Raw genomic sequence first — 10,321 nt, 5'->3', positions numbered from 1 at the left:
CTATCACAAGATGCTTAATCACATCTGTAAAGTCCTTTTTGTCATGTAAGGTAGCATATTCATATAAGGTTCCAGGAATTAAGACTTGAACATCTTTGGAGAATCATCATTTAGGCTACTACAATATGAATGTGGTGACAGTGGTGATCATGAAGATGACAGCAGTGTTCACCTTTTTTCATCCTTCAGAGATTTCAGGAAAAAGTCCAAACTCTTTTGCAAGACAGGGCCTGACCCAGGCCTACATTTCTAGCTTCAACTCTTTCTACTGCTCCACATTCACCCAAGTTTCTAGCAACACTGAACCACTTGTAATTCTTCCGTTGCAACCTGCTCTCACTTGCTGATGACCCTCTTCCCTACTGTTGCTGCTGCACGGAATATACACTCTCATTTCCCCTCTTCAACATCCTTCTTCCCTCTCAATTCTCTTTTTTAAAGTATAGTTGACATACAATATTATATTATTTATATTAATTTTAAGTGCACAATATAGTGGCTTGACATTTTTATATCTTACAATATGATCACCCCACTAATTCTAGTAATTTTTTAGCACTAAACCCAAGTTTTCTTCTTGCAGAACTATTAATCCACCGTTTACCTGAGATCTTGAGTAAGTTACTTCTCTTCTGTAAGTCTCAGTTTTCATACCTAAAGAATGAAATAATAAAATATTACATACATTATTATATGAATCAAATGACATGATGCACATAAAACACTTAGCAGACTGCCTGGCAGATGTTCAATGCTCACAAATAAATCATCTATATTTATCATTGTAAATACTTCTTGACCATTCCCACCAATGTGATATAAGAATTTCCTCCTCTGTCCTCTTTAGCAACCAGTGCACAGAAAATAGAAGCCTTTACTGAAATTGTCTGTTTATTCTGCTGTACTGACCATTCTTTAAGATCAGGACCTAATCATTCATGTCTGTGTCCCTAATGCCTAGCACAGGGTTTGTACCTGTAGATTAGAATTTATTGAGGCAAAATAGGAAAATAACTCTTAGGAGGACACATGCTAATTCTATTCTCAGGATATTTCTGTAACACATTCCTTCCATTCTGATCTTCCTGCAGTACCAGTCTAAAAATATTTCATCTGCTTATTTAAATAAAAGTGCAGCATTAACAAAACTGACCCTGTTATGCCAAATTTCCTCTTGTCTTTCTTTGCTCTAGCCACTTCCTCCTTTTTTTCTTTCTACTTCCTCCTGGTAAAAGTCATCACTTTCTGTGTCATGATCCCATCTTTTTATTATTTCTTAAGAGTGACTGTCTTTTTCCCAAAATCTGAGTTACTGCAAGCTTTGCGGAAAGCTGCATCACGTTGCCCATAATAAGGGAAGTCCCACCCTTCCCTTTACACCTTGTACTGCAGCGTTTAGGTCACCAGGATATCTGGACCTTGACCACAGATAGAGTCAGCATGTGCTCCTTGTCCCTGCAGGTTACAGTCAAGCTAAAGCCAGACCAAGAGCTAGAGCATCCTTGTCATACACTCAGAAACTATTATTAAACATGAAGCCACTTGAGCCTGTGTGCTCCTTGAGCACATATTTGAGGAGAACGTGGGGTTATCTAAGGCATTCATGAAGTCATCCACTTGACAGGCGTCACAGATATCCAAAACCTACCCTTTCACTTGGAGAAGAGATGCTGCACAGCTTAATGGAACGAGTGCTAACTTTAGAGTCACGACTTGGCTTTGAGCCCAGTTCCTTCATTTACCTGGCTGGCTGCTCTTTTGGCAAACCACCAATACCTGTAAGCCTCGCTATCCTCAACTTTAGGGTAACATTAGACCTAGTTCACTTATCTTATAGGGTAGATATAAATTTTTTTAAAGAATGTAAAAATACTGGTACTTATCGGGCACTAACTATGCACCAAGCACTTGGTAGGTGCATTTTCCCTATTTTATACATGAGAAAACCAAGGTTCAGAGAGTTGCCATATAGTTATTTTGCTAACACACAGGGAGCCAGGATTCAAACACAAGGCTGTCTAATTCAAAAATCTCTGTGTGTTTGTTGTTGTTGTTATTTTTCCCATTTAATTAAACCAGACTGATACTCATGAATTATACATCTGAAAACATTTGGAAATAAAAAGTAAAGTTTTATACCACACAGGATAAATACTATTTTATAGGTGAAGAAACTGAGGCCCAGAGCAGTGCAGTAACTTCCTTTAGAAGCTGGTGGCATATTTTAAATCCTGCAAGTACTCAGTGGGGCTGGCGTGTGTGCAGGTCACTCAGGAGTTAAGGTGTGGCTGCATCCAGGTGACAGAAGAAAATTCAACATGGCGGGAGGCATGTATTTAGAACTGTTTTCACCTGTGTCCCACTTTGTGTTGACACAATCTCAGTGAACTGTTTGGGTCACAAGAGTTTGCACTTTCCTCGTTGTCAGACACAGGAGGCCCTCTGGGGCTTGGCCCCAGCATAATCCCCAGGCTCACTGTTGTCAGGCCTCCCTTGCCACCACCTACCGCCACACTTCCTCTTCTGTCATTGCGAACTACTTGCAGTTCCTGGAACACACCCAACCGGTTGTACCTCTGTGCCCTGTTCCCTTTGCCTGGAAGGCACTTCACCCTCTGAGTGCCCTCGAGAAGACTGCATAAATGTTGTTTCCTGAATGAAGTCTCACCTAGAGCTAGGCTCCCCCCATCTCTCCTCGCTTTAGCTGGAACCAACCATTCTCTCCTTTGGGCCTCTAGCATCTCCTCTACATAGTTTTGTACTAATTTTACTTTTTTATTGCACCAATTTATGCAATAAAAATGTCTATTGCAGCATGCTCTCCCTCTTGGGAGCATGTCCATGCCTTTCTTCTTCCTCAGGAGTGCATCTCCTGAATGCTTCAGGGTCCCTGCAAGACTTGTAACCAGGGGAGCAGTGGGCAGCAGTGGCTTGTCTGGGGCTGGTCCCCTGAACTTCTCCCCAAGGCCCCCTTTTCTCTGATTTCTCAGTGAGCCAAAGCAGCCCTGCCTGGGCTCTCCTGTCGCTTCTTGTATCCCAAGTCCTACCTTGTTTCACAGCCACCAGCTTTAATAAATGTACTCTCAAAGTAAAAAAAAAAAAGTTTATTGCAATAAAATTATTCATTTGCATGTCTTTTTCAACTGATAACATGTTAAAAGTAAAACTACCTTATTTCTAATTTTATTTTTAGTCTTTAGTCTATAGTATGGTGAACACTTGGTAGCAGAGCCCGGTGGCTTGCTCACCCACCAGCTACTCCCAACTTGCTTATCTTTTGCCTGCCTCTTCTGTAAAGGCTGGAAAAAAGCAAATTCTCTTTCCAGTCTCCATTACAGTTACTAGGGACTGTGTGTGGGAAAAATGGTATGGTCGTGTAAATGTGTATGTGTGTGTTTATATATGTTTATGCATGTTTATATATGTTTATATATTTATATTTGCATACATATAGGGGATTTATATTTGCATTCATACAGGGGATCCAGCACAAATAATACCCCCTTTTTATGAGTTGATAGTCTATACCAAATGTTTTATTACAAAATCATAAACATGTAATTCTGTAACATAACAATATCACACTCAAGTATACCATATGACATTTTAGGTGAAATGTTCAAATTGCTGTCCATCTCATGTCAGACATTCATGTACCCTACCAACCACACTCAATGGCGTTACTTTGGCCAAATCTTTTATACGTAGGAATGTAAATGAATAGAAAAATGTCTTGAAGAAAGACAGAAAATGTTAACAGTGATTACTTTGGAGATGTGAGATTGAGGCACAGAGAACATTGACTTTTTATACTTTGTAAATTTGTGCATTGTTTGAACAGTTGAAGTGTACTATTTTTATTATGTAGAAAATAGAAAATAAAACCTCACCAAAGAAGATATCCAAATGGCAAGTAAGCAAATGAAAAGACAATCCACCTCATATATCATAAGAAAATTGTAAGTTAAAACAACAGTGAGCCCTGGCTGCTGTGACTCAGTGGATGGAGCACTGGTCTGTGAACCAGTCAGGGCACATGCCTGGATTGTGGGACAGTCCCAGGATGGGGCATGTGAAGGGCAACTGATCAATGTTTCTCTCACACATTGCTGTTTCTCTCCCTCTGTTTTTTCCTCCCTATCCCTCTCTCCAAAAATAAATAAATAAAATAAAGTAAATCTTTTTTAAAAAGTGAGAGAATTTCCATCCTGCAACCATGGCCCAGTTTGTCCATAACCTCACATAGAAGGCCCCAGTGCTGGTAAATGCTGCTGTGACTTACTCGAAACCTGGACTGGCCACATTTTGGCACTATGCTAAGGTCAAGCTGATTCCTCCAGCCTCGGCTGTGATCCCAACAGCTATTCAGAGCTTGAAAAAAATAGTCAATAGTGTTCAAACTAGTAGTTTCAAACAGCTCACCATTAAGGAAGCTCTGCTGAACAGTTTGATGGCCACCGAGGTGTGTGGGTGTGGTTTTACATTGGCAAGATCATAGGTAAATGTGGCATCATTGGCTATAATGTTTGAAGATCAATCTTTAATGTCTATTTCTTTTTTATTTACTATGTGAATGTTCTTGGGCAATGAGTGATCAGAAAGGCATTTGAATTAAAAAAAAAGATATATTAAAAAAACAGTGAAATACCATTACCTACTAGAATGGCAAAGACCCAAAACACTGACAACACGAAATGCTGGCAAGGATGTGGAGCAGCAAGAAGGCTCGTCCATTGCTGGTGGGAATGCAAAGTGGCATAGTCACTTTGGAAGGCAATTTGGCGATTTCTTACAAAAATAAATGTTCTCTTACCATAGGACCAGCAATCATGATCATTGGTGTTTACCCAAATGAACTGAAAATTCATTCTACATAAAAACCTGCACACTGATGTTCAAAACAGCTTTATTCATAATAGCAAAACTTGGCAGCCACTGAGACCTCTCTCAGTAAGTGAACAGATAAACTGTGGTACATGCAGACAATGGTATATTATTTGGTGCTGAAAAGAAATTCACTCTCAAGCCAAGAAAATACATGGGAGAAACTTAAATGCATACGTGAAAAAGCTATATACTGTGTGATCTCAAATATGATGTTCTGCAAAAGACAAAATGATGGAGACTGTAAAAAGATCAGTGGTTGCCAGGGGTAAGTGGGGAGAAAGGAATGAATAGGCAGATCACAGAAGACTTTAAGGTGGTGAAACTATAATTGTGAATACATGTCACATGTATTTGTCAAAACTCACAGAACGTATAACATCAAGAATGAATCCTAATATAAACTATGGACTTTGAGTGATAATGATACATCAACATAGGCTTATGAACTCTTATAAATGTACCACTCTGATACAGAACGTTAGTAGCAGGAGAGGCCATGTGGTGGGTAAGAAGGAACTCTCTGTACTTTCCACTCAATTTTTCTGTAAATCTAAAACTCCTAAAAAATGAAATCTATTTTTAAAAATAGAGTAAAAGAAATGACACCAATTTAAGACTTAGCTCAACATATTTATTCAATTTTTATTATGCCCAACACAATGACCTGGGTACTATGAGGGTACAGTGATAATTGAAACATAGTTCCTGGTCTAAAAAAACAAACAAACCATAGTTTGTTTTCTCAAAGAGCTTAAATATAACATGGTAAAGATATAAAACTATACCATACTATAAAATAGAATTGCTGAAGAGCTACAAAAACACACCAAGAACTGGTTATGAGACTCCAGAGAAAGAAACAACTTGCACTGTTCTGATCAGTGGCTCTTAGAACACTTAGCCGAAGCAAGAACATGTAAGTTAGGCCTCCAAATGTAAATAAGACTCTGTCAGTCAGATACGGTGTGGCGGGAGAACAGGAACAGCACCCTTGGCAGAGGAAACAGCACAGGTAAAGACATGGAGGCATGAAAGTGTATACTGATGTGAGAAATGGTGGCTGCCTATGTGGCTGTGAGGGATACAGTGGGAAATAAAATTGGGATGGAAAAGTGGGATAAGTGTGCAAAATCTTGTACACTCCATGCTAAGTTGTTTATGTTAACAAAACAAAAAGAGTCAGCACAGGTTGGCAAAGTCTGGTAGACTGGTTTGCTTGTCCTGCAGCAGGACGGGATAAAGAGGCACAGGCTTCAGTGTTCAGGAAGGATGGGATCTGGCACAGAAGCCCGCAGGAGCCTGCAGTTGGAGCTCCCAGGATAGAAGCAAGGCCAGGGCGGCACCAGCAGCCAATTAATAACTTCTACTGCTTTTGGGGGCTGAGCAGTTCTACCCTCCCTACTCAGCCTCTCTCTAGCTAGGCAAACCTTCCATAAGTAAAACTCAAACTTTCTCATGCCTGGTGTCCTTGTTCAGGGTCACCTTCTCTAGGCAAAGAGAAATTTGTACAGATTTCTGGGGTTTTTTGCTCTTTCCCCTTATTCCCTCTATTCTAGGGTTGAGTATGGCACCTGTCACTTGATCCAACTCTTTTGGATCATCTATAATTCAGTCAAAGTGTTGGTACTTTAGAAGCTCTCTAAATTTTTCTGACTCTGGTTTTCTAAGCTCCTGACCTTATAGTACTACTTTACTTTTTCTCTAATGTTCTATTTGTGTCCCTGGCTGATTCCCAGTTGTTCCAAAATGTATTGGTTTAATGGCTTGGCTCTGCACTTTCCTTTCATCTGAACCTCACCTGAGAAGACTAAAAATAAAGGTTTGTCATCTATTATGGATGGAATTCATTGTTCCTAAGCTACTTGTAACCTAATCAGGAATGCACGATTTATAAACATTAAATGAAATGCAAAAAGTAAGGCATAGTGAGAAGAAAACTAAAATCAGGATCTAGTTCTAGCAGTCACTAACTGGTTGAAGGACCCACCAGTTCTCTAAACCTCAACTATAAAATTGGAGGGTTGCTAGAAATCATATACAAATCTATATGATTTCTAAGAGAACTTAGAATTCTGTGACTAAGTGCTACATTGAGGGAGAAAGGGAGAGGCCTATTTGGGTGGTGTTGGTTGGTACATCTTCCAGGGGAAAAAATGAATTAAAAATGAGCCTTAAGGATGGATGGGATTTTTGATTGAAAAGATTGAGAACACTTGCTGAGTTGGAGGTAAAAATCATCAGCCAGTGGAGGGATAGGAATGAGCAGAGTGGTTTACAGCACAGCAAACACACCTGCGCACAGCAGCTGGGAAGCAGTGGGGGAGAATTGGATGGGCAGGTTACGAGGATGTGGGCTGCGAAACTGAGGGGTAGTAGAGGATCCTTGCAGAGGGAAGAGTGGTCTGGGAACTGTGGACAGGATGGACAGGAAGGAGAATATGTTGGAAGGGAGATGAGATTGTGACTGTGGTCCAGGAGTGAGTTAGGTAATTCAGGCAAGGGTAGGAGATGTGTGAATGTAGAGGAAGTAGAAAATCTAAGAGACATATTTGAAGAAGACATTGAATAAAAAGGGGAAAAAAGAGGAAGCCATCTAAATTTACCCCCAAAGGTGGAGGGTATTTCTTTGGGGGATAGTTGGTCTGTTGGGGAATTTCATAGACTCATTTTTAGACATGAACATGCCTGAACAGTTTTACTGGAAATTCTCTAAGATGATCATGTCTCTGTAGGCAGTTAGAAATGAGAATATAATAGTCAGGAACAAATATGTAGGGTTTTTAATCATTCACACTAAGGCAGTAGTCAAAATCATGAAAGTAGATACTGTGTATGAAGAAGAATATTTCAAAGAGAAAGATATACAGATAAATTATTAGAAGAAAAAAAGGAATAATAAGTCTTTTCCAATTCTCAGGCTCCAAGTTAGCTTTCATTGTATTATTTCCATCTCTTAGAGTGTTCCTTTGACCTGTCTCACAAATCTACCTGTCTATCTATCTATCATCTATCTATCTATCTCTGCATGAATGTTAGCAATCCTTTCATCTCTGATTGTAATATAGTAGATAGATTATAATGTATACTTACACTTACACTCAAGGTCTCAATGGCTGAAAATTAGTTCTTATTTACTCTGTTTCTCATTTCAATGCACATTTTATTGGCCAAAGAAAATCACAGAGCCACATCAATCTTCAAAAGAGGTGGCAAGTACAATGCTCTCATTTGCATTAACCAAGAGTAGGAATATCTGTGAGCAGTTCTAGCAACAACATGATAACAAAAATTTTTCTTCAGACTCCTTCTATCTGCAACCATGCCTGCCCCACCCTTTTATCTGTATCGTCCCTAAAATGTTTCTGGTATCAGCATTTCATAACCAGTGGTAACACAGCATAATTCCTGTGTAAACACATTTCTGCTTCTTTCCTCTTTGTTTTCTCCTTATTTTAATGCCAAGTATTCATTTGGTTCCATGGTTGGCTCTCTTTTTTCTTTTCTTTCCCTCTTCTTGGAACCGAAGGCTCAAGAAAATGCTACACCTACAATCAAAACAATCTTTGCCCCTCTTTCTCCTCCCTCTACTTCCCACTTTTTTCTTTCTCAAGAATCAATTACTTCCCTTTAAGCCCTGTCACACTTCCTTCTTCTACTTTCCCACTTCCTTGTCACTCAGCATTTAAGGCCACCCCAGAACAAAATACCCAGCTGACAAGTTATAGATATTACTCAATCCACTACTTATTCTGTTTGAGATTAATTAACTGGTTGCCCTTGAGTTTCATAGCTTGTACAATTTCCCATAAATTGTTGACTTGATTAATTCTAACCAGGATTAATCTTTTTTCCATCAGAATCCCATAGTTTGAATCCCATTGTTTGAATTTCTAATATGATTATCACAGTCCTCTCCATCTCAGGATTATTTTTGTATATGCTCCCTCACTAAATCATGACACTCTTATAGTTTAAGCTGTGATCTACTTGCACATAATGGACATTCAATCATTGTTAATTCAATGATGAATTTTATTTTTTACTTAATTGACCATTGGTTTTGGTAATGCTTGGGTATATCTTAATTCAGCAAATGGCACTTATTAGACTCTTGCTTACATCTAAGAAAAAAAGGAATATGCAATATTTTTCTACTGATGACCTCTTTACCTTTTACTTCTCATGTTAGACTATAGTATCATTGCTTATTTACTATTCATACTACACCTACCTCCCAAAGGGATTTGAATAGATGTGAGGCAGTGAGTTCATTCATTCATTCATTCATTCACTGATTTATTCAGTAGTTGCCTAATGAGTGCCTATTATGAGCTAGAGATGGAGAGAAAGTCTAGTAAGACAAGGTAGCCTCTTTCAAAATCTGACAGCATGTGGGAGGCAGATAAGTAAAGCAATTGCTATAGTGTGATAAATGCTATGGCACAGAAGTGTCAAAATCACACTGAAACTCCATGAGAGATAGAATCCCTGGAATTGCTTTGAGGTTAAAAGGAAATGGGTGGGAAATTGAGGTGATACAAGGGCTCTTTGTGAAAAAGAAACATGCCACGTGCAAAGACACCAAGATGGGGGAAAGTTACAAGCTCTAGGAACTGCTCAAGAAATTCAATACAACTTAAACACAACATATGAGTTGAAGGATGGCGGATGAACATGGAAAAAATGACAGGTGTCAGATCTAAAAGGGGCTTGTGTGCTAAGCTAAGGCATTTTAACTTCAAAGCTATGGCACATGCCTGAACTCTCCCAGTGGAATACAGTAGGCCATCCTGGGATATAGTTCCAGAAGCTGGGTCTGGTTATGGATAGGGTGAGACTTCCCCATAAGGTGCAGGGAATGGAACTAAGATTATCTGAATGTGAAGGCCCAGGGGCAAACCCAAGATTTATTCAAAGTTGAGAGGAAAAATCAGGAATAATGAATATGAAACATAAACCACAGGACAGAGCAAGGAGGCTGAAACAGAGGGCCAGAGGTGTGATTTCTTTTTTTAAGATTTTATTTATTTATTTTTAGAGAGAAGGGAAGGAGGGAAAAGGAGGGGGAGAGAAATGTTGATGTGCAAAAGATATATCAATTCATTGCCTCTTGTACTCCCCCAACTGTGGACCTGGCCTGCAACCCAGGCATGTCCCTTGACTGGGAATCCAACCAGAGGCCTTTCAGTTCATAGGCTGGCACTCAGTCCACTGAGCCACACCAGCCAGGGCCAGAGGCATGATCTCTGAGAGCCTCCTTTCCCCCTTCTAGGCTCCTTAAACCAGGTCTCTCAGTGGAAGAAGAATATTCTGAACTACTTTGGACCTGAGGCCCTCCAAAGGTTTTAAGCAGAAGAGTGACAGGGACTCTCACTCTCTTCTTAATTCTAAGCACACAGCATCTTGCTCTGTCCTATGAACCCTCCCCACCATG

At 39.6% G+C, this 10,321-nt stretch overlaps 1 pseudogene; it reads left to right on the top strand.

Annotated features, from left to right (window-relative positions):
• The first annotated feature begins 4,216 nt into the window (after window positions 1-4,216).
• Window positions 4,217-4,575, top strand: LOC114501019 (annotated as a pseudogene).
• The last annotated feature ends 5,746 nt before the right edge of the window (window positions 4,576-10,321 follow it).

This window comes from Phyllostomus discolor, chromosome 6, assembly GCF_004126475.2.
Source record: "Phyllostomus discolor isolate MPI-MPIP mPhyDis1 chromosome 6, mPhyDis1.pri.v3, whole genome shotgun sequence".
NCBI lineage: Eukaryota > Metazoa > Chordata > Mammalia > Chiroptera > Phyllostomidae > Phyllostomus > Phyllostomus discolor.
The sequence above is the reverse complement of the archived record's forward strand: the minus strand, read 5'-3'. Positions and strand labels throughout refer to the sequence as shown.